The 26,595-nt window shown below is 36.2% G+C and overlaps 1 protein-coding gene across 3 annotated transcripts in view; it reads right to left on the bottom strand.

Moving 5' to 3' along the window:
* The window catches only part of LOC100740647 (dipeptidyl aminopeptidase-like protein 6), a 116,418-nt gene that overhangs the window by 66,887 nt on the left and 22,936 nt on the right, over nt 1-26,595 (bottom strand). Inside the window, exon 1 of one of the 3 annotated variants that reach the window (XM_033319266.1) lies at nt 1,416-1,859. The exons of the other annotated variants lie outside the window; for them this stretch is intronic. The gene's annotated coding sequence lies outside the window, so the exon portion shown is untranslated. Of the gene's footprint in view, nt 1-1,415; nt 1,860-26,595 lie in introns of those variants that run through there. 3 annotated transcript variants of the gene reach the window in all.

Raw genomic sequence — 26,595 nt, 5'->3', positions numbered from 1 at the left:
AACACTGACTTTTTTCCTAGTTTCATGACAAATATCTGAGGTCAATTGCTATAATGCGGATTTTCTTTAACTCTCCGTATTATTCTTCTTTTCTCCTTTTCATTTCCTTTTTTGTTTCTTAAATTCGATACGATCTTCTTCTCTATATCTTTTAATAATATCTGCAACTGTGCTCTTCCTCGTCATTAATAATCTTGCAATTGTCCCGACAATTTTTACCTCTTTTTCTATGATAAATAACAAGTTGTTTTTTACCAAAACTGGTATTCTGTCCTCCTCGTGACATGTTAGATTTCAGACATTAGTATTTCGAAATATAACTTTGTACTAAGATAGAACTACATTCTAGCAGTTTGTATATAAAACAAATCAATTTTACAGTTCGAATAGTTTCTAAGAACTGCTACATTACAGAACATACCATAGTGTCCGAACATTAACAATTAAATGTTATTGTTAGAATGGAATTATTCATATACTTTCAATTTACAATAATTGCTTTGTCTGCTTGCGAAATAAACGATATAATATCTAAATCGTTCCCTCTTATACATAGCAATAGTTACAAAGATAGTATAGTGTCCTAATATTAATGTAACTGTATTTTTATTATAAGCCACAATTAAAAAATCTAGGGCGGAGAATTCTAAAATCGTGCACGGCTGAATCAGAAAAATATTGTGTAGTTAACGAATTAATAAAATTATCATTAGAATATAATAAAATTATTACAAGTTTATTAAAGTATAACAAGTGTAAATTAATATACACGACAATTATTACAAGTTTATTAAAATATAACAAGTGTAAATTAATATACACGACAAGTATTTTTCATATGCTCCTTTCTTTCTCGCGCTATACATACAATATACATACATATAATAATATAAAATTGATCATCATTTTTTAAGAAACCACATTTTATCCACATTTTATCCATATTTTTATGATCTGTTTGTCCTTCAAGGGGCATAGAGTAAAACAGTATGTTCACCGGTCGATCCATCAGTCGTATTAATACCGTTTTTTCCTTCGCTACGAATTCGAATTCGACAATCATTCCCGAGCGTTATAAACGCTCGAACGGATATCCATGCAGATTTTTGCGTCATTCCATTAGAGCGTGTTCGCGATACCGAATCGATTATTGAACGGCGAGCCAAAAAGGGGAGGCTGGATTCAATTTCGACGAGAAATATCGTATGCCTCGGACGATCTTCGATAATGAATGAACCGACTGGAAAGTTCAGGAATTAAAATACAATGCCCCCAGATGGACCCGGTAAATGAAGCATTCAAAAATCGATCGCGCTTTCTTTCAAATTGATAAAAGTCCTCGTTCGCCTTCGAACCGGAACCAGAAGCTGATTCGGTAAAATTCAAGCTTTAATGGCGGAAGCAATAAATCTCACCGAGGTCTCGCCAATCAGCAGCAACTTTGATCATCCAGCAACGAGTAACGATCGATAATTCGGTTCTCCGTTTCGGTTCGAACGTTTCTATTTCCAAATGGATTCGTTCACTTCTTGGCTACATTTTTCACCGTCGCGATTTTCACTCGCGAGAATTAAGTATCACTTGCGAACGGAGAAAACAGGGATAGAAAGATTGAATGTACTACTTTGTCGAAGAAACGATTTCGAAGGGTCGAAGTTGACGAATGTGAAGAGAGGAGAGTAACGAGCAAGGATGAGAGTAAAGGTCAAAGAACGCAACAAACAAGAAAGTCAATTTCGCGTGTCTGGTCAGCGCACGCGGAGATTAAAGCTCGAGTTTTTCGAGGAGAACGATTTTCGAATCCGGAAATATCCGTTCGAGTTTGTTTCCACACCGGTCCACGAAGCGAAGCGAACGCTTCCATGCTCGTGACTGAATAAACACTCGTCCACTGTCTCATTCTATGTCTCTTCCCCTCTGTTCGTCACTTTTATCTCTCTCCTACCCTCTATCCGTCTCTGTTTCGTCGAACAAACCGCGACCGGTTCGCTTTTGATTTCCCTTTTTAGTGGGAAGTCTGAAAGAGACTGGCAGGAATTAGTGACTCAAGAGAGTGAGAGAAAGAAAGAGTGAAGGAAGAAGAGAGGGGAAGAATAGGAGAAATTGCGATGATGCTTCTTGTCGTCTATTAATCGCAGCTCTTAATTCGTTCGTCCCTTTGTAGCGGGTTATTTCGAGGCTGGAGCGAGAGTGAAATAGTAAATATATAGTTGAAAGTATATTGAAGATTTGTTGCTGTACTTAAGCCCTGATGGCTGCGTATTATAGAGACTATTATACAGATACAGATAAAGTGACGTACTATATCACGGAAAATTCTTAATTTCGCAATCGTTTACGTTTTAAACCTGAAATACATATTAATTGTATAAAGAGTTTTGGTAATCATGGTAAATCGACAAAGCGGGTGATTCCACGTGAAAAGATGCATGGAAAATATAGGATAACACCTTTTCATACGATGCTTGATTTATAAGAACTAATGTTACATTTGTATTCCATTTGGCATACCTGAAAATAAACTTCGTCGAGCTGCGTATTTAACTATTAATATTGTTCGATCTGGGTTGACTCAAAAGTTTAGCCAAGTATTTTATAAACATAGAACTATGGCAAAATTATTGCATCGTAAATAGTAACGTGTGCGTCATTTGAAATTATTTATTTTAGCAAAAATTTGCGTTAAACTAATACTTCCTTGTTCCAAAACAACTCCTTTAAACGTTAATAAAATATCTATAATAAATTAAAAATATAGAATTTCTGTGTGAGTGAAATCCATCTTGTGAAACGATTCCTTGACAAGTTTATCCATGGTAAATGAAAAATATTAAATTATTCTTTGAATTTTGAACAGAATCCATCCCCATCGCTTAATTATCTCTAAGCCGGCAGCCAATTGTTTTCAATTGGCTCGTTGACTGCACGACGAAACTTCGTGAACGTGGTTCGAGAAACCGCAAAAAATTGCAGGTTAGCGAAGCACGGTAGAAGTTTGTAAAATGCGGGTCGACAAATAGCCGGTGCCGTAGGTAATACAAGTCTGAGAAAGTTACTTTATAGTACGATCGTTCGCTAACCGCAAGTAATACTTCCTTTTTCCCGCCACTAAATAACGAACGGAAAGGAGAGAAGAGGTTGGTTCAACGAACTACGATGCTCCGGTTATGGTCGTCGCAGAATTTTCGCGGTCCAAGCCGCGACATTTGGCAAGAGACTTTAGACGCAACGATAAAACGACGAAACCGTCTGGTTCATTCGCTAACTCTCATATTTCTTCCTGCCTGATGAAAATTCTAACGAGATTACTCGAAGTTGAAGATGCAGCTAATGAAGGATGGATCTCGACGAGAATCGTAAACCTATTTTCTCGAAACACAGTTTATTAAACAGTTTGTTATAGTATCGTTGGGATACAGATGCTCACCTAAACTCTGGATATTCCTGCAATTTTATATTTTTATCAACACTATTAAGCAAATGGAATCTAAATAAAAATCTGTTTCCTCTACTAAATATCGTAATAAATATTCTGTTTTAAGTAGATACTTATATTTGTGTATATTTTATACATTCTGTAAATTTTTGGAATCTTAGATTTCCCAAACATGCATAAACATCCGCGATCTAGTGATCACCAAACTACGGGTTTTTATGAAAAGTAATTTGGGAAATTTGAAAAATTTCGTTTACGCTATTACTTGAATTTATTAGTAGGTAGATACCTAATAAATTTCACGATCGAGAAAGGAAATTACTATTCGAGAATTAGACGCTTCTCGTGTCCTATTCAAAACACACTGAAAGTTCCCACGACATTTCCTCGTTCTCGATTGCGAAATTCCAACGCGAATACCGAACACTCGAATGATCCCAGGTTCGCGCTCTGGTCTGTGGCACTCGTGGCACGTGACACTTCCGAAATAGATGCTCTCCGTTGTCGCGATGGTCGCATATTCGCTTATTCCCATCTTTCTTCCAACCACCCTTCTTTATGGCAAACGTGTAACGAAACTAAACAAGCCATCGTAAATTTATGGAAACAGATTTAGAGATTTCTCAAATCCATACTCGTAACTCGACTCATCTATTTTATATTATATTATAGTTATTATACAATTATATGTCTATGGTAGAAGTGAATGGATAAATTTCTGATCATAATTTCTTTCAAATTGTTTCAGAAAGTACACTTTAAAACATTGTGCAATTATAGAATGTAAATTTACATTAGTAAATTAATGTACAAATCATAAAAATTAATGCTTCATAATCATAGCAAACAGATAATTACAAAATTTTGTTTAATATCTTCGGTTTTTAAATATCAAGTTGATTTAAAAGAACACTGAAATGCTTTCCTATGCAGACGGTTAATTAAACATACAGTAGATAGCAGTTGTACGTAATTTGTATCTTGATATTTCAGCTAAAATTTGATCTACATTGCTTTCGCGATAACGTCACAGAAGAGTGGAAAAACACTTTTGTGAAGAACGTTCTCGATAACTTTGTATGGATTCGCCTGGTGTAAAATTTGTTAAGATCTTGAAATTTCTTTGGATAGAAAGAAGAATCGAAACGTTGGATTGGAAAGGAAGGTAAACACACACCTGTTATGCGATATCCACGAGACAGGAAGCCAATGAAGGGAGCGGGAGTTGACGTAGGAACCAGATGGCCCTGACCTAGGGGGAGAACCGGGACAAGTCCGGTTTCCATGGGAACCGAAACCCTCACCTGGAAGACGATCTCGCGGTGTGTCGCATAGTCAGGGCAGAAGCGCATCGATCTTTCAACCACCTGGTTGTTGTGATTGAATGGTGCGTGCTCACCATTCAGGACTTTTTCATTGAACGAAAGTGAACTGCGGTGGTTGACCAGTTAACATCAATGACTCTTTAAATAGAAACGAAGAAGAATAGGGAAATATAAATTTAACTCTGCCACGTCATTTGTGTTGTTTTCAAAGCCACTGTATTTCTCTACCGTTAAAAAATGTCTACATTTGAGAAATATACGGAAGAATTGTTATTAAATCTTTCTCGCTTAATATTGAGTGTACTTTGACATGTCATTAATTAATTAAACCAATTAATTAGAATCCTTGAGAAACCAGCCTGTTTTGCAAATGTTAGTTGAAGGACTACAATGGAATTCCAAATAATAGGTTTCGCTGATTTAGCTTGTTTCTATTGACGCGACACGTCAATCAGGATCTACGTCGAGAGACAAGGGTTTCGAGTTTCACCGTGTACCTAAAGGCTTTCAATAGCTTCTCATCCGAGGACGAAATAGATAAGAAAGCTCGTTTATCCGGTAACTATCAATTAAGTTTGATTCGTGTTGCGTTTTCGGTTGACAAACGATGCAGTGAAGCCTAATCGACTCGGAATTGTGTAATACAATTTAGATACTAATTGTCTGTTACAATTTGTGTAGAGTCGATACAGTGTATCGTAATCTATATATATATATATATATATATATATATATATATATATATATATATATATATATATATATATATATATATATATATATATATATATATATATATATATATATATATATATATATATATATATATATATATATATATATATATATATATATATATATATATATATATATATATATATATATATATATATATATATATATATATATATATATATATATATATATATATATATATATATATATATATATATATATATATATATATATATATATATATATATATATATATATATATATATATATATATATATATATATATATATATATATATATATATATATATATATATATATATATATATATATATATATATATATATATATATATATATATATATATATATATATATATATATATATATATATATATATATATATATATATATATATATATATATATATATATATAATTTAACATTGTATATATATATACGCTCTGTATTTGGATTTCATACGGAAAATATATTTAAACTTCTTTTTTATCATCAGGATTAACAAAGATTAGTATTGCGATTTAAGACATAGATTTTGAGTACATAAAATTCATAGAAGGAAAGAAGTTGCACTTCGACTTTTAAGCAGTCGTAATAAATTCGAGTACACTTATCAAAAATTTTTAACCAGCAATTTTTCAGCCTGCGTTACAACATTCAAAGTTGTACACATTCTTTAAGTTCGTTTAGTGGTCTTAACAAGGGTAGTGATTTTAACGAGTAAAGAACACCAGAGAATAATTAACACTCGCGCAACTTTCGAACCTCTCTAAACAAAAATCAAGTACTGAAATTCTACTTTGAGTTCGTTCTCTGACCTGAACCATTAAAATACGTTTGCTTTACGGTCAAAGGTCAGCTTCATCTTAGAAAGAAGCCCTTAACATCACGTTATAAATTATTTAAACGAGCGGCTAGAAAGGTGGAACGATAATTAACTTTTGCATTAGCATCCAACATCGATTCACCAGTTCCTCTACTGAATTCGTGGATATTAATTAGATAACACTGGTCCATGGCCACGACTTTCCCACCCTTAACAAGATAATAATTAGCATATTAATGGTCCACGCCAGGACTTCCGCTACCAGCCAGTTACACGGATATTGGACCAAAGTTCTGGTTGTCTGTGTCACCTCTACCTGCTAATGAAAAATCGAACCAGCGTCCACAGAATTAATCGCACGATCAAATTTGGCGCTGCGAGTGTTTTAAAGTCGTTACAATTGCAAACGTGGAAATAAAATGACGATTTAACACTAGAGCAACCAAATCCTAACGTGTACCGAAATATTCTGCGAATAATTACAATGAAACTCGTATGGCGAATATTATATTTGTTAATGCCTTTGTTAGTCTTGTCTAATAAATTGTATCAAGATAAAGTTAGTTGAACCACATGTGTAGAAATTAAAATGCTAATCATTGGTTGATTTTCTTCTCTCAACGTCTTTTCTACATAAAATTTGATCGTATAACACCAGATATTTTCAGTGTTTACGCATTATTTCCTGTGTTCATAAAACACGTTATAAAAAATATATAAGCGTCATAACAAGTTATTGGATAATCAAATTTTTAATCAATTATACAAATTTACATATATTTCTGTAAAAAACGATTAAACGTATAAACACAGTAATCCCCCACCGCCATCATTTCAAATATTTAATCGGACTCGATGACTAAATCGGCCATTCGAATTCGAAGATAAATAGAACGTTCAAACCTGAAAATAAATGGGCCAGCCGGGGTCGTTCGAGTAAATAGGAGCGTTCCAAGGGACCAGCCAATCGCGTTGACTCTCCTGACACAACACCATCCCCAAATCTGCGACTTTGCAAGTCAGATTCGTCTCCCTTCAGGGCCGCCCCTGTGATTCCAGCTTCTCTGCACGGTCCTCCGGAGAATTGACGGAAGGACCGTCGATTTGCGTTGATTATGCCTCACTTCCTTATATTACTGTTCGCAAAACAGCAGCTTTTAAGGTGAAATTAATTTCCTTCCTCGTTTCAAGAAATATTCAATATTTTGCGAACGAGATATTTTGAAAAACTTAATGATATACGCGATATTATAATAGATAATTCAGTCGTAAACGCTTATGAAACTATAAAGGATTTAAATGCGCAAAAATATATAGATTGTTCACACTACAGATTATTCTAAATAATCAGAGGCTTTCCACATCACTTTGATCGTTATACTCATTGTTTCGTGTCTTACACAACGATGTTTTTTAAAATGATTATTTGAAAATAAATCTTCATCGCGGAATACTAAAACTTCAAAACAATTTTAAATTGCGTATAAAAGGGCAGTTCACGCAATAGCATGGAACTTCGGATTTAGTCGTGCACAGATAAAGGAACGGTAATTTCGGTGTAGTTATGAGATTCATATCTGGCATATAAACGTCCCGTAGCATGGTTTTCGGCCCCCTTTATCTCTAGAACCCTCACGCGTATCACAGATCTCTTCAAATACCGAGTGGACCTTTCCGTGGGCGTAATACTGATCTCGACCGGTCGTCGAGCTTCGATCTTTCAGACGGGACCTCGTAAAATTGTCCCTCGTTTCTCCTCTGAACGCCTATCGACGGCGAAACTTCTGCCCAAAGGTTCATTCAGTCTGCAATTACTCGATGGCCACTCGACGAAAACCGATTGTTGCCGAGTACTCGCGTGGCGGATATCAGGATGGTCCTTCTGTATACCTCGATTTCCTTTTTTTATAACCGTCGATGATGGTAGATTGAACGTACGGATGAGTATAGATAAATTCTGAGAATATGAGTACGGTCTGAGATATGAGTAGGGTTATAATAATAATGCCACTCACACATCCTGGCGAAAGATTTGTCATTGTGTTGAAATTTATTGAACGATATTCGGAAGATATTTCAATAATTAAGAAGAATTTTAGTAAATTTAAAGAAAAAGGAGAATAGGTAACGAAGAAATAAAATTCAAGATATGAAATAATATTTATAATATTAGGTCATCCTGAATGTCCATTGGAATTAAAAATTTCTAGTTAAAATGTAGTCCATAATGTTCGATGCATTTTATAAGACATGTTATAAAAAATTTAACGCTACTCATTTCTCGAAAAGAAAAAAATTACTGAGAAACATTTTTCGTCTATTGATAAAGGTTTCTAAATTCTTTTCTTCGTTGTATGAAAATTATCAAATGTATGATGGAAAATTAAAATCCATCAGAGATAAACCTAACACAGTAAAACATAAATTAGTTTCTTTAACGGTAGACTGGATGACAGTGAACTGACCGACGTTGGTTGCCATTCGCATTTTATATCACTCCGTTTTATCGTTACTTGAGCCGAGGGATTGTTTAACTCTACTCGTTACAGAGGCGGCCAGAGATGCGAATACTGTGCATATTTTTGCTTTGTAGCCTTGCGTTATACGACAGACATTAAACGACTTACCAGACAAGTACCAACAGAGTAGCCAAAGAGAACGCCGCTAGAAAGCGTAATAAAATACGATTTTACATATTTCTCGCGTTGGAACCATCAACACCCACTCTGTGACGCCAGCCAATTGATCCTCGATGGCTCGACTCTTGAATCTTTTATTGGCTTTTTATGACTGCGTTACAATTTGTCAGCTCTATTAATTGTGTATAAACCTCTATGTCACCTCACAAATATTTTAATAAATTTCTTTTCGTATCTAATTAATACTTTTTCATATCGAACTATTCGGAAAGAATATTTAATTCTTTGTTAATAATATACTCTGTGCAAAAGTATGATTTATCGCAGAATTAGTAAACATATGTATCTTCTCGCAGACTAATTCACGCTTTTTCAAATTGAATTATTTGAACAGGATATTTTATCTTCTTTTAGTAATACTCTTTGGAGAGGTATAATTTAAATTAAAATTGTACCGGAGCATCAGTAATTTACTGATGAACGAACAGGAGCAGGAACATTTCTAACATCCGACAGTAACACGATCTCAAAAAAATTATGGATTATTTTATTCTATAATAGAATAGATGGAGATGAGATACGAATACCAGGCACGATGCCAGAATTTATAGTTTGAGCAAATGTTTCATATGTTTCGCTATGTTGGACTAGTAAAAAATTTAGAGGTATCTTCAAACAAAACAAACTGTTTCAACCGCATTGCATCTGTACACGCATACATAGAAACATTCGTATGAAATTTTTGGCAATGGTAGATTTCTAAGCGAACTGCTCTTCTTTCTCGGAAGTTAGAGAAGCAACTATCATTTTATTGTAGAAAAGTAGTGAATGAAATACATCCGTTGTCTTTTACTTTTGAAATCTTTGGATTAAGAGCCTCTGTTGAAAGTTTCTTCGAAAAGAAATTCGATAAACCATCATAAAGTGAATGCCAAGCTGAATTAGCAGTAGAATAGCTCATCCACGAGCCAGCTTTAAGACTTTAAGACACAATTACGAAACATTTTCAGTTGAGCTTCTTCGTTTATGATAGCTAATTCATTACGGCTTTATTAGTATCGAGATAATTGCTTACGAAACCTCAATAGTCTTATTTAAATAGGATAATAAAAGTCTAGTTCCAAACTTCAAATGACTATATTAACCAAACAAAAATCTATAATTCTGGTTTCGACGGTATTATTAGTAGATCGTGAATGTTTGTACAAATTAATGTTTTAAAAACTTTAATAAAACAAAGTTTGATGAAGATTGATGTCTTTCTACTTTCTGAAGATTCTAACATGTTTTTCTCAGGATATTTCGTACGTTATCGCATTTATATTCGTTCTTGTTTATTTTTCCCATAAATGCATCAACATTCATAGCCCAATGTACGGTTATACGCGTGTAAAGTTACTCAAAACGTTGCTTTTGACAATATATATCGAGGATAACAAAAACAGCGAGATCAGTCCTTTATTTTATAATTATCAAATAAAGCACCTGCAGGCGAAGCTTATTTTAACGATAAACCTAAGCGCGACCATAAATTCATCGTCCAATATTCTCCACCAAGCACGAAACAACCGAGTCACGGTTTTACGAGCTGTGCATCAGCCAGCATCCGTTGAACAGGACGCGTCTCCAGTTCCGCTATAATTCATCGTTTGCATCTTATACCAGCAGTACGCTAATTCCAGAAGCCCAGCTAGCGTTTCACGACAGTAACAACGGTTCGTTCGGTAGTGTAATCCACGAGGAGTGTGGCAGGTCACAGGGTTTGGAATACGTTGAACGATAGAAGGCGAGAAGTCGTTTCGCAATATGGCTAGTAATCCGCGTGGTCATTAAGCGAGTAATATCGTAGCACGAGCGAAATCCTTTATCGTTTCGGCCACCATTCGAACAAACTATGTTAAACATCTCTTTCTTGCATTTTTCCTTCCTCTCTTTTTCTCTTTATCCCATTTTTGTCCTCTTCTGTACTCTTTTTCTTTCATCTTCTTTCTTTCTTTATTAGACGAGATCTGCTGAAATCTGCTGAATTTGCTGTTCGTCGAGATAGGAAAAAGGAAATCTACAATTCTCCATTCGGTTTACGTCGATTGTTTCGCAAAACGTTCGAACGAGGAGATAAGTCGCGAACGAGTTTCGCTTAAGCCGTGTATACGCTTCCAGGAACGTTGTTGTGTAGTTTCGAGAGCGTAACAAGTTGCGAAAAAATTGGAAAAAGCGGTGACTCGGTAACGAACGAAATTTTCGTTTAAATATTCATCGCGTTGCGGGCATTCCCTGCTTTGAAAATATAATCGGGAAACATAGAGGGTCATGAATATTGATATTAAAATGTAAATAGCTACGGAAATATGTATTCACCCGGTCTACTGTATCAGTCGTGTTTTTGATTAAGAGAAAGGGTGTTTCTTGTTTAACAGATTTGTTCGAATGCATCGTTAAAATCAAATCTATTAAAAAAATAGACATTGTTTTACCTGCCAATTCAATGACAATAGCGTGGCAGAAGTTGTAAGAATGATTTCAAACAATTATCTTCTTAAACCTAGTTAATTGAATTAATCGATAATTTGTCAATGTACAGTGTTACGTACACGTAACATCAAGCATGAAACAATAGGAATTTTAGTCAGATTAAAGTAGTGTAAGTATAGCGTAAGTATAGCGTAAGTAGCGTAGTATAGTAAATTATTTTTTGTATATTCCGTGAAATTGAATTAACTTTAGGTATTCTGTAACCTGTATTTTGATATTCCATGTTGAACATTTTCGATGCACCGACTGGCTTTTGCCATTGCAGAACAGAATTGTTCGTCAATAAACTGATCACTCGTTTTTAGAGACTTCATTGGTTTTCGTGACGCGTGAATCAGGCTTTTTGTATTTTGCGGAATCACGTAGCGTCGTAAAACTATCGCGTCCACTCTGGGAAAACCTTTTCGGGAGAGATAGGCCCGATTCGACGTGATACATCGAACGTTCGGACGTTTCTTCTATATCTTCGCAGGATAGAAATATTTCACGTTAAGAGAACCGCGCGTAAATCACATTAAATCGTTCCGTGAGAAGAGAAATTACGAGTAGAAGGGAAAATAAGTGGTGTAGCAAGGTATAAGAGGGGAAGATATTCGAAAATTAGCGTGAACCGTTGCGAACGAGGCCGCGTGCTGGTAACAAGAAGAATTGTGGTCACGAACACCGTAATGGCGGAAAATGAATTGTTCGAAGTTGCGAATGAAGGGCAGAAAGGAATGCGGGATGAGAAAGCTCGCACCTGAATGCGGAATATATGTAAAGCGGGTAGCATGCCATAATAAAAATTCGTCTCTGAAAACGCCAACTTTCTGTAAATCAACATTATGAATCTACACGAAGAAAAGTCGAAAAAATGGACTTCGAAGGAGGCCGCTTCTAATTCTACCGAGAACCCTTTCGAACTTCCAAACTTTCGCCGTTTGCATTTTTTTTTAGCAGCTCTCTAAACGATGCGGATTCTACGCAAAAGAACTGCTCCGTGAACTGCATCCACGAATTTTAGGTTGTTAGAAATGAAAATACTATCATAAACATTCGCGCGTGTAACTCTTTTCTTTTTTCTTTTCACGTACGAATATTTCCGATGAAACAGGGTACCCAGAATTTTTTAAATAGCCAAATCTTAGTGTTACGCCTTACGAATTTCTTTTTTATTAAAACAGGGTGACCCAAATAAAAGTGAAGGGCGTAAAATTTAAATAACTTCTAAAACTTTTTCATTTCTTTCCTTTTCTTTCTCTTTTTTTCAAGAAAATATAGTTCATGGAAATTTTTTTGTTTACCTATAAAATATAACAGCCCGTAAATATCCCACCTCCCAATTTTACGTTGACAAAGACGTGCCCTTTCAAGAATATTTTCCGTTACTACACACAAGGTTTCGGGCTGTAAATTTCCAATTTCGACGCGAATATTGTCTTTGAGCCTCTGAATGGTTTGTGGTTTATTCATATACACCCGCTCCTTCAAATATCCCCAGAGGAAGAAATCGAGAGCCGTCAAATCGGGGAATCAGGCTGGCACAAACGAATTGCGAATTTTTTGAGATACAAAATGCTAGCGGTATCTCCATTGAGTCAGAATAATAGACCGCCCAGTGGAATAAGAAAATCAGTGATCTTTACTCGTTACTGAACATGAAAAGTAGTCGTCGCAAATCTCCAAAAAAATTCTCTACAACGTACGAAAAAAGAATCTATTAGGTTGTCTGAAAAGTTTCTTTCGTTTCATATGATGATAATAGATCGTGCAAAATTCAATAAACTAATATAAAACAAAAAACATTGTGAGTCTATTATTTCCTTATAAAACGAAAGAAACTTTTCGAACAACCTAATAAAAAGAATTAATAAAAAGAAGTTGTTTTAGTTGTCCATATTTCAGTCTCGTTTCGGCCGTCCTCTACTTCCCAAAGATATTTCTCTGCTTTCTTACATGAAGGAACAATGCGTATCAAAAACTTATAAGATTAATAAGCTGTGTAACGTATTAATCTGTAAATTAGCAGAGACAATAGTTCACCGGGGATTTAAACGATGACGAAGCTGATTTTAAATTTCGTCCGAACTCGAGAAGCCGGGACAGGTGAGGGCTGGCAGGCCACTCGGCATTCGAGATGAAGTACACATTTCATGGGAAGAAAAAGTGGCTTTTAACCCAGGGAAGAGGGCGAGTGCAGAGTAGGTTGAAAAGGGAACATGGTCGGTTCTACCAAGAGGGGACGAGCAATTGAATATTCCACGCTGGTTGGTTGAAGGACGCAGAAACCGAAGTCTGCACTCCGATTGGAGCGGGTTTTCGTTCCCCGCGTTCGACTAATCTACATATCGAGATTTCCGTCTGGCTTTTCTGAAGTCGAATACATCTCGCCTAACTTTCAGTAGGAAAGATTCTGAATAAAAATGTATAAGGTGAAGCTTATTACTGTTAATTGCCTAAGAGTATGTATTATCCCATTCGAAATTATTCGTACCATGTACGAAATTTGCGAGAATTCGTTTAATTGTTACATTCCAATGAGTATTGGAGAAGTAATCGGACAAATAAAATCGCGTAGAAAGGATATTGCGTGAAGAAGAGAAAGTAACATTGATTTCAGGATACAGAAAAGATGTTTAACAATCGGAATTTCAAGATTTCTGTTTTATTCGAGTAACTTCATCTGCTTAAATCTCAGACAATTTTTGTCCGTTCCGATTCCGATTCTAACCAAGAGAAAGTATGAAACTCCGCTTAACGTTACTTTCCGACCGAACGACTATCGACAACTCGGCGAATCGCGCTTCACCGTATACGTCAGAGCCGCAATTTACAGTTCACGAAACCCAAGTAGCGTCGCTGATAATGTTAATAATATCGGCTCGTAAACACTTCCCCAAAGCCTAGTTCGTTTTATGGGAGTACACGATATTGGCAATATCGTTCTTTTAAATAGTCGTTTGAGAATTACTGCCCCAACGACACCGTTAAATCCGCGGACGTTCGTGATAAGCGTGGGAAGCCGACGAAAAATCTGAAGCGGACTACGCGAGCGTGGAGAAACTTTTTACGACTGCTCGCGCGGAGGGTCAAATGATTTCTCTCATAGCTACTAGTTCCACTATCCTCGTAAAACTGAAAGCAAAGCCGTAGTGAAAGAAATGGATTTCAGACGATTCAGGAGATGATTTTCTTTGCTTTTCATTAGTGATGCCCTAAATTAGTGATGTCGCGAGCGTATGATCGTGCTTATAAATATCCGGATACTTGCTTATTTTTTAAGAAAATACGTTTTAGTTTTACAATTATCGATAAATCAAAGCCAGCTACGAGAAATAGTATTATGAAGTAGTTTTGTCATTTAAGAAGTTTGTTAACCTCCTTCCCATTAGCTGACAAGCTGTAACTAAGATAAAGAAGTAAAAATACACGGTAAACTTGATCCCATCACTAATTCTTTTCTCTTTCGACGAAATTCGACGTGTCAACCATTGTCAGAAATAGACGCGTAATTGTATAAGTATACGGTTCATATAATCCTTTTCCTATGCGATGTTATACGAAGAAAAAATACCAGGAAAATTACAGACCCATATCACGTCGAAGAAAATGTTCTTTTCGGGTTTTCTTTTCTTCTGCTTTTACTCCTATTTTCTCCTTCTTTGCTCATTGGAAAGTCATCGCGAGTTGCTCATGAATTTTCAGCGATCGTTTTCCTTTTAACGTATGTACACACGTACAAACATTGCTTGGCTATATTTCTCGATTCCGCGGGATTTTAAAAATATATATAGACAAATGCCCCTTCTCTCCTCTTTTCCGCGAGCTTCCGTAACTTTCTCCCGGGCAATCCGATGCCAGAGCATGGATTTCGGGGATTTGTACCGTCACTCGAAATGAATTTCACCTTATTTCGATACTTTTGTTGCTTCTCTTTTCGTGATATCCTTTTATACGTTCTACGAGAGGAATCTTTTATTGTACCTTTTAACGTTGATGTAGGCCGAAAGAACCTTTTGAAACAAAAATTAAATACGTTATTTTTTCAATTTTTTCAATTTTTTCAATTTTTTCAATTCTTTAAACGTTGTTAAATTAATTCTATGTTCGACATTTTTCTAGTAATCTCAATTTTATGTGCATCAAACGAAATCGTAAGATCATGAAAGGATTTTTTGAATGAAAACACGTGACAAACGCGTATCTTCTTCCTCGAACGCTTTCCCATTTCTTACTTTCTTTTTAAATCACAACTCTTCACTCCTTTACAACACACGATCCCACTGTGAACATTTGCTATACTATTTCAAAGGCTGGCACCTTTGTCTCGAGCGTTATTTATTCGATACTATCTTCGTCTTCTCGCGTCAAACGACACGGACATTTTTCCCGAGCTTTCCTCGAATTCATTTCCAGGGCATCAAAATTTCAAGGGATTTACCGGAGAAACACACTGTACCGGAAACTCTGTACGTCCCCGGAGGGATTTCTGTCCTTCGCCATGTACGTGCCAAGACGTCAGCCTCTCATCAATTTGTCCCTGACTTTCCTGCAAGGACGTCCTTGAGAGGTTTCCTGGAGGTCGAGCTGCGAAGTCAAGATAGGGAGGCTGGCTTCACGTGTTACGAGCTTCTTAACCGTTTACAAGTAGGGTGCGCGCCACTCTCACCCCTCTACGTCATTCATTGCCAGACGCACGATAATCCTTCAATTAAAACTGCGTTGTAAAATGTTACTTTGTATGCATTGTTTCTTCTCCTTTTCTAGAATAAACGCAAGATCAAATAGATGGCTTAAAGTATTCTGTAATGTAGATTCACAGGTGTGTCATTTCATAAAATATATTTCGTTTGAGACATGTGTTCTTTTACAGACTTGAAGTCAGATTGCTTGATTTTAACGCTCCATTGATTAATACTAGAACTAGTTAACACGAAGGTATTTCTACCAAAACCAGTCAAAATAACTGGTCTTTAAAAAATATGTAATAATAGAATATATTTATATTTATTGATTTATTACTTTCTTACGGAAGGAATTCCATGTTATGTGGTACATATTTGGTATTATTAATCCATCTGGGACCATGATCCCTAAATGAGGGTCAACACATTTATAAAATTGTAGAACCAGTCGTTTTGACTGGTGTGGTATTTCTAGTGTTAGCATCTAACGATCTAGCGATCGATCCGGAATTTTCCTGATAACTGATATCGTCAAATTGAATGATACGCAGTAAAAATTTTAAAAACATGTGACGAAATGAGGAAACTGGTTAAATGGGGTTCGATAAACAGATTGCAGAACCCTTTTACACTTCGACAAGTACCAGTCATTTTGAATGATATTGATATAAATAGCCTGGATACAAAATTATTTTCAGTTTGAATACATAAAAAACAAAATAAAATTCATTATATTATTCTTTTTGCTATCGTTGCAGAAGTCGTTACATCATTGTGGGAAAAATATTTAACATGAAATAGGAATTTTAAAATAAAATTGTGAAACCAGTCAATTTGATTGGTGTTCTTCTTTATCTTCTTTATTGTTTTACAAATTCTAAAACATTTAGTAAAGCTACCACGACATTATACAATCATTTTTTAAATAAAGTTAAAAGAACAATTCGGAGGAGATTTGCCTGCGGAGAATTAAATCGCTCAAATTTCCCTAATTTCTACAATCTGAACAAGACTTTATTTCATAAATCCTCGATTTTCAATTGATTATTCGAAACGACTCCGATCGATTGCCCGGAATATACAATTTTCTAAAATTACAGGGTGATTTAAAAAAAATTAACAATTCCTACGATTCATTCGAGTCCATGCAGTAAAACGTCGTCCGATGGGAAACGACGTTACCGTTTCGGATCGAGTGGATCGCCGTTTCGATCGAGCTGTGCAAAGCATTTCCGCCGGAGGACACGAGAATGGAATCGCAGTGAAAAAAGACATTATCGTCAGCAGGGTACGGACCGATCGAAGCAATCTGAAATTGGTCCCGTGTTCCCTTCCGGTTTCAAGCATTACTCGTAATTACGAGCAACGTGTTCCCTTTGACGGCGCCAGTTTCCTGACCATTCATCCTGTATGCTTTTCAATTCTCGTCACGAGCCCACTCATTTTCCTCCGGCCCCCGTTCGCTTCGCCTCGACTCCGCTCTCTTTTCGCCGGTTATCTCGAATTGCCTCCGAGTTACCAAGCGACGATTCGCTTGATGAATAACCCGATGCACCGATTCCGCCCAAAGGGACGAGTATTTTATATTTATCTCCCGTTTTTCGTACAAGTGGCGCTTGTGTAAGTCGCTAGATCAGCAAGTACCACAGAAGCGAGATAAAATCATCGGTCGATCTTCATCGATCTTGACTCCAAAGAAGATGCTATTATGTTATCGAAACGAAGATAGACCAGGGAACATGATGGATAGATATTCGATTAGGGAATTTCATCGTACACTTATCCTTCAAGACTGGTAGATATAAAGCGGTGTAACGAAGACCTTTTCTAACATACGATTTTTTCATTCCTTTCGCCCGTAGTAATAATTCTCAATCCCCAATCTACTTCGTATTAGCATTTTAAAGAACGAGTTCTAAGTGAAGCATATATGAGTAAAATGTCACGCGAAAATATGAGTAAAATAGAGACGCGAAGCAGAAAAGTGGAAGGCGGAAGAACACTGAAGCAAGATTGGTATACTAAATTCCTGTAGGTTGACACGTCTCGTCTTGGCTAGTGTCCGTTGCCGCATTAGCCCTGGGGGTGGAGCAAAAGCATCTCTGGAAATGCGGCAACGTTCCTGCATTAACGCACACGAACGCGAGCTAACGCCCGCAGATGCCCAGCCACCCCCCGTCTTTTATGCGCGCCACTTTAACTGCACGCGAGCTCCCACTGTCCACCACGTCCTGCCTTTGCGTCATTAATAGCGGAGAATAAGCGGTTGGGATAACTCGATTCGTTTCGCTGTTGAATCTTCAACGCGACATGACTCAACGATGTTTGGTTTTGTTCGCGTGTTAATGAATTGACGTTGCTTTTTAAGGCTGAAAGAGGTGAGTATCAACAAGTTTTAACTTTATATAATATAGAATTAAATGGTCAGGGGATCATAATATTTATAAGATCTGTCTTAAACAATGTCGCTATTGAAAGTATTGATCAATATTTCAAATTAAAGTATTAATTAATACTGTCAATAACATTGTTTTAAAGTATTAATTAACGCTCAACTGGAGTTCAATTAAATTCGATAGCTTTTATTTCATATACTAAAGGATTACGTAAAAGATGATCTCAATGGATCTGTGTGACAATTAATGACGATTTTTTGACAATACAAGTTAATTCGTGCGCTCAAGAATTTCAATTCGCGCTAGGATTTAATGTCGACGCGAGACCGGAGATGAGGCCTGTCGGCCAGTCGAGAATTGTTTGCTAAAGGTTTGCGCAAGCTTCATGGGCTGCCACATCCGCTCTCTAAATATGTTGGGTAATATTGAATGTTATGTGCTCGTGATTCAGCGGCCCTCGCGCGAGACCACTTGCACCTCGTTAATAAACGATCGATTGTAGCGCCAAAGATACTTGGCGCTTATCGGATTCTATAATGCGTCGGGCACTTTCCGTTGCGGTTAACCTAACGCTATTATCGAATTCTGCGAATTCATTGAATTATCAATTTTAATAACATAACAGATGGATCAACGAAAATTTTCAAAAAAGTCTCATTTTCAATTCTCAGCAGTAAATTTGTTTATTTTTTAATTTTGGTCTTTACAATACCCGTATAATGTATTTTACGTTTTGATGTTTATGCAAGCATCGAACCACTATTCTACTTGCTTAATTACGAGAACAATCATACACTCCGCATCGAATATTGTATACCACGTGTATACTTCAACAGTCACCAACATTATCACGTTCATCAAACATTTTCAACTTGTATCAACTCACACAAGCATATAAACTTTATCTAATGTACAATATTTGTGTTTCATCATAGACTGTCTCGCTCTACTAGACCAGACAAAGTACATATTTCGTATCACTTGTTCGATGAGATATTATCCTCTTCTACTGGTCTCGTGGACAATTGTCTCGCTCTCCTTGATAATCGCTTTGTGTCATCTTTTACTCGTCTGACCATGAATGGTCCTATTCTACTTGTCTAATCGCGTATTCTAGCTGATTAACCATACGTTGTACCATTGTCTCGCAGCAAGTATTATTATACTTTTATAATAATAAACGCAATGAATATTACGGTCTGCAGACCTGTAACACTGTCCCTAGTCTGTCACCCATGTGGGTAATACAGCCACTATGCTATGCAAGATAGCGTCATATCCTAAATACATGAAGAACCGCTTCCACTTGCTCTGCGGGATTAAGTTTAACTGGATAAACGTAGTTCAGACGTCTGGGTGCACATCACACGGCTTTCCATTTATTCGCACCAAGGTATTTGTTCCCTGTTCCCCCCGGAACAAGGAACTTTGACAGCTTATTACCGGGAAACGAAAATGCTCAAGCGTAAGACACTGTACAGTAATTGCGTCTCTCTGTTTTGAGGCCTAACAAGTATCCACGATCAGTTATTCGAGATCAAAGTCTGGATATCTGGTTTCTAAAAATAACAGATTCGTCATGGATTTGTACTTGATACTTTCCTTTTTCATTTTTCTATTTTTGTGTAAAGTGGTAATGTATGTTGGAATATTAGATAATAAAGGTTTCATTAATTTTCAACTCTACCACTTACGCTAATATTCACTTTATCATAATAGGTACTCTGATATACTCTTTTTTCTTTTCTTACTATTACTTCAATGTTAGCAGTTTAATCCTAGTATTATAGTAGGTTAATATAGCATTACGTTGGGCAGATTGAAGAAATTTTGAATTCCACAAGAGATTATTCTCACGAAGTGGCAGTTGGTCCAAATGACCAAAATTCTTCTTCTAAAGTGAATAAAATAATATCTCAGAGTGTTAAATCTTCGATAGATCCTTCAAATTGTGCATTTGTGTCTTCTACGTCACGAGATTCTACATTTCTCATCTTCAAATATCAACTATATATCAACGTTTCCTCCTATCCAAGTCCTTTCGATCGAAGAATAAAATTGGGGAATTCTGATCCATGAATATGGTAGCTTCAATTGGGAGATAGTTTCAAATGAAATGTTTAAATGCTTGTCACATAAAAACCACGCGGCACGATTTATGAATTCGCTGGCCGAAGTAAATGTTCCGCGTGGCAAACGTTCTGCCGGAAGCACGTTACGACGGAACTCGGTTCACGGGAATTATCCCGCGTTCCGGAATGCTACAATTCCTGGGCGTTGCGAGTCTTCAAAGGTAAATCTCGCGGAATGAAATGATAGAACCACGCCAATGATCCGAGTAATTCGAATTGTTATTGAGAAAAAAAAAATTTCCATCAACTAGTAATCGTTTTATACGTTCGCATTTAGTTTATTAATCCTTATGTTGGCAGATAAAGTGTTCATACGCATTTGATAACCGTCTGACTGTCCTACTATTTCTACAGAATGATCTTACAAATCACCACACAACTACATCTGAAGAGCTTCCTCTAAGAAAACAATTACTATATGACGACCGAACAAATATTTCGTATTTTCACTTCCGTGTTCAAAATTCGCCCTTCAAGTCCTCTTACATCTCATAAACACGGTGAGCTCGAAATGGCAAGTAGTAAAGCCTGAAATTTCTCGGACAGAGAGGAAAATTTCGACAGAAGGGACAGTTATAATGGCGAGGCTCGAGCGTGACTGCAAATTCCGCGAGGTTCTTAGTCAGATGCAGCGACCTAGTCGTTCATCACGGGATGAAGGAAGTTAATGGCCAACCGTTGCCGTAATCGTCCCTTCCTGTTAGTACGGGGGTGGTCAACGCTTGAGGCGTGTTTCCGCTCGCAAAGTTTCCGCATCGACCGACCTGGACACAGTTTATATCACCTTGTGGTGTCGAGTGTTGACTCGCGAGAGAGGGACGAAATTGTCGGACGAAAACTCAGACTCATCTGGCTGTCTTTAATAGAGCAATCCGTTAAAATAAGTTTTCTTCCTCTGTAATTATGGCTTCGGCCGGCCATTCCACGCATTCGCTTCAATTCACGAATATCTTCGAATAATTATAGTTATTGTTGTATTTCCCGAGAACGAAACTTTGAATCCGTCGTTTCGGAAAATGTTCACATGGAAATGATATTCGTTTACGTTTTTAGCAGTATAATTCGTAATTTTTAATTTTTATATACATAACATCCTAATGAATCCATATTGTTAGACAAGTAATTAATTGATTAGAATTTAGAACAAATATATTGAAATATAATATATTGATATATAGATATATTCATTACAAATCTCTGATTCATTGAAAAAATTGATGTTGAATTGAACAGTTTAAAGTCTGACTTATGAAATCATATACATCATGCGATTAAATACCGACATATAATAGCATTAATCATTCCCAATAAAAACTTTTTGGTGGTGAAAGTTATGGTTAATATCGAAGAAAGTTTTTCTCAATGATAGAATAACTACAAGTATTATAGAATTCGAAGGGGAATCGTAGGATGTCTTAAAATTTATGAAGGTGAATATGTGTTCAGCGTCAGCGAGGTCTAAAATCAACGTGTACCTCGGTGGAATGCGTAGACTGTAATTTCTTCCTCTCAAATGTTTCCACGGGATGAGAGGGTGGGAACACCGAGACTAGAATCTCTTGGATAATTCCCGGAATTTTACACGCGTCGTACAAAAGTGTTATACGCCTGTTTAATTTTGGGAAAATCTCGCCCTTTAACTCGCTACTTGACTCGTGTTAAGCCTTGTAAAAACTTCAGTCTTCAAAAGAATTTGTTGTACTCTGCAGACAGAAAATGAATGTAAATAAATGCTAGGTACATAGTATGTATATAGAGAGGAAGAATAAAAAACTGCAGTGTATGATTAGATAAGAAAAGAAAATTTAATGTGGGAGAAAGAAAGGTTTGTGAAAGCGGTATGCAAAATTAGAAAAATGCAAGAAAAGCCCAAGAAGGAAGGAAACTGTTGTGAAAGATTGCGAATGACTGATGTTTATATCGTGTTAATTATTTTGGAGGAGTTTTATAAATTTTTACTTCTGCTTGTTTTACGGATTCATGAAGATCTATTATTGTGTATAATTGTATAACTAACCAATCGGCGTTAGTTTCGTTCGCACGAGAGATTATATTCTCACGTTTCCTTTTAACCTTCCTAATTAACTAATCAACTAATTTTCATTGGTCGCGATTAGTTTCTTGAAACTCCTCGAATTACGAACAGGAATTCCACCGAAGAGAAAGCACGTGAATTCTTGGCGGTGAAAAATCCACCGGTTGAACTCTTATTTAAATGAAAAGGGCCGAAGTTAACTTGTCCTCTGTAATTAACACTTCCAGCTAACGTCGAACAGAAAGGCTCATCCCATCGAAATCTCAGAGCCGTTTCGATGCATATGAATCGACTTCCTGTACATCGGGCGTCTTCTGATGAAAGAAAAGTTGCGTCTTTGTAACGAGAAGGAGGACGAGATCTCTTAAAAAATTTCTTCACACAGAGAAAGACTTCGCGAGCTTCTCGCGCACGTTGCATTTGAAACTAGTGCTGCAAACTCACGGAATTAACGCCTCTGTGAAAGAACTGTAGCTTTTTCAGCCGGTCTACGCTCGCGACGACTGCCAGTGTCCCTTCTTTATTTCCTTATTTCCACAGGGCCGTGATTGTACGGGTTTAACGCGCACCAATGTAGAAAACAGCCGACACACGTATGAATTTTATTTTGCCGCAGCTGCAACCAACCGAAATTATCTCTCATTTTTCGGTGTAATTCACAATTTCATTACATGGCACTTTTACATTTCACACGAGATACCTGTACAGTTTATCGAGGATGGTTTCATGCTTGGGAAAATTATTATTTACAGAAATGATCGCGGCGCATTTTCGTATTTCTATCATTTCTGATACAGAAATGCAGGTGATGATGAGATGTAAATGGAATTTTTGATCCTTTCCAATTTTCCAATTTTTATAGTATATATACTGAATTTTTATTATATAACATTCAAACTCAACATACAAATCAAGGTGATTCAGATATTCATATGCAACATTCGTATTTACTGTTAATAGAACCCGATAAAAATGTCCACATATGTATATACGGCTACAAAAATATATAAAAATTTATCAATTTTTTTCTAAGAATGTTCTCTACGAATGAAAGAAAAATTTTGAGCTTTACTATTATTATTACTCATTATCGTTACTTTATATACAGACAATAGCTTAATTACACATACATAAAAAAAGAAAATAGGATTATATAAACACAGAAACAAGAGAAAAGTACGGAAAGAAAAATGTCAAGCCGCCTTCCATTCAGCCAAGTTTTAGTGACGATGTATTTCCGAGGGAAAAAGTCAAAGCAGTTACCAAGACTATTAACACAATTGAGAATACGATGTAACGAATCAAAATATCCATACTTTGATTGTACAGTATTAACATGAAAAATATTATTACACCGTGTATCCCTACGAGATAAATGGATACTAATGATACTAAATAAAGCAGAACAATCTATATGACCGCTTAAGATTTTTTTGAGAAAAATCATGTCGCATATCCTCCTGCGATTATCAAGCGAAAGAATATTAAAAATGCCATAAAACAAGCTCATATAATCATAAAAAGATAATAATATATATAATATTAATAATTATAAATAAAAATACAAAGAATCATAAACAAAAATATCACACCAAGTTTGAACGTAGTGAATCGCAAGAATTTATGTTGCGCTCTTTCTATAACAATTCCGTATTTCTTAAGCGTAGCGTACTCCAGGTGAAATCTGACAAGTGTAACACATAACACAGCTTAATGGTAGAAATATATTAAAAATTAAGGTTCTTATTGCACAGCCCAAAATATAGAAGTAACGTTTATGAAATTTTACTGAAAATTATACATCCTTTAGACAACGAAAGAAATTCCTGAAAAGACCAATCTTTCCGGTTAACCTCAATAGATTCTTCGAAATCAAAATCTTTGGAATGTGAAATCAATCTCCCACCAATTTCTTCGTTGCCGCAAACGGTACTTTCCACGAACCTATTTCGTCTAATGCGAAAAGCTGTATCAAAGAGACCCAATAATCGAGGGTTTGCTTCCTAATCAGCCAACCAACTCTTCAAGGGACAACATCGCTACCACGTAAATCGAGAACTCTCAGGCAAGCAGCCGTGTCTTTTTCTCTCGACGAAAAAAATCGCGGGAGTTCTTCGAGTACACTCAAAGCAATCTCGTAAGAGCGCACACGTGCGCTAATCCAAGTCGAAGACGTCATTCGGTTTACCTTCGAGCTCTGCCTCCGACTCGCGTATTTGCATTGCACCATGCAGACAGCTAGAATACATCGACGCGATGCAAATAATTGAATTTGACGAGGAACTTGCATTCTGGATATTTAGATTGAACCCCTTCCGACGAGAAACCAACGAGTTTTAAGTTGTGAATTTCGTGTACGTTCGATCTGGAGTTTCGATTATAGCGAACGTGTATGTGCTTTATTCACGATTGTTCTATATTTCCTCAGTGTAACTTCTTAATGTTTCATTTTCTTCTTTAGATATTTTAGTTTCTTCAAAAACGCGCAATTTTTTATTTCATACATTGTATTTTTAGTAATACACGAAATAGTTTTATCAAAATAGATACAGAAAAGCAGAAGATGAAATATTATATGATAATTGAAGTTAATTGAGATACAATGGACCCCTATTTGATGTATTACTTTGTAACGTGAATTCGTACAATGTAAAATGATTGGGAAAACGCTCAAAGGACGATAAATACCCGTATATGTCACGAGTGTGAAAGATAAAGGGTAAATTTGTCCTTTGACGTCAAGTTTATATTGCAATAAAAAAATCAGTAGAATGATAAAGTAAATAGTTAAATTTACAAATCCTTCTATTTCAAACAAGAAATTTCTGCACATTTAGACGAAAATACGCTGACGATAAAATAAACCGATGCAGAACATTTCTTAGAGTTATCGCAACGTGATAGGTTGACGAATGAACGAATTGACGTACAATAGAAAGACGAATACGAGGAAGAAAAATTATGAGAAGATCGGACTGATAATGTTTGCGTAGTATATTTGTATTTCATTTTCCAACTGAAAAATGTATGTGGAAAGTTTCCAATAGTGAAAGTACGATGGATCACTTAGAAAAGTTAAACGAAAGATATAGAACGAAGTATGTAGTATAACCGTCTATATAACCAGACAGTGGAACAATTTTTCGTTATTCGAGCGACAAAAGTACGATCTGATAAGTAGAACAAGATCGTATCTGGTCAGACAAGGAAAGAACGTGCGCTAGCACAAGTCGTATAACTGGGATTGCCCCGCAACGAGCAAGTAAAATAACACTATAGCTAAACAGACACGACCTCCTGAGAGACTTTTGACACAATTTTCTTCTTCTCATCCAATATTTAAATAGTTAAATTAGAAATATAGAATGCAGTAGTACGGGAGTCTACATAATCAGACGGTAAAAGAATTTTTCGTTTATTCAAATGATCAAAGATTGGACACGATACATAGTAAGTATAACAAGTACGATAAGTAATGATAAGTAGAACGAGATCGCATATTGATATACAGGAAAACAATATATGCTGAAAGAAATCGTAGAAGAAGTTAGAATTGTCCCTGGACGAACAAGTAGAATAAGACTGTTGTTAAACAGACATGGCCCTGCGGAGGAAACGTAGGAAACTTTCGACTCAGTTTCATTCTTCTCATTCAATATTTACAAATCCGCTCTCACGATTCCAAGTACAAGTCCACACAGATCATTCACAACTACACGATACCAAACATAGAATAATCAAATACGTGACCATATGTACAAAACGCAACAAACGTTTTCCCCGAGTTATACCAGTGCTCGAGTTTGCTATTCTAGTATCCTGGACTATTCCAGCAGAGATCGATTCGGACAGGCAA

Source organism: Bombus impatiens, unplaced genomic scaffold (genome assembly GCF_000188095.3).
Source record: "Bombus impatiens unplaced genomic scaffold, BIMP_2.2 scf_0142, whole genome shotgun sequence".
In the NCBI taxonomy this organism is placed as follows: domain Eukaryota; kingdom Metazoa; phylum Arthropoda; class Insecta; order Hymenoptera; family Apidae; genus Bombus; species Bombus impatiens.
The sequence above is the reverse complement of the archived record's forward strand: the minus strand, read 5'-3'. Positions and strand labels throughout refer to the sequence as shown.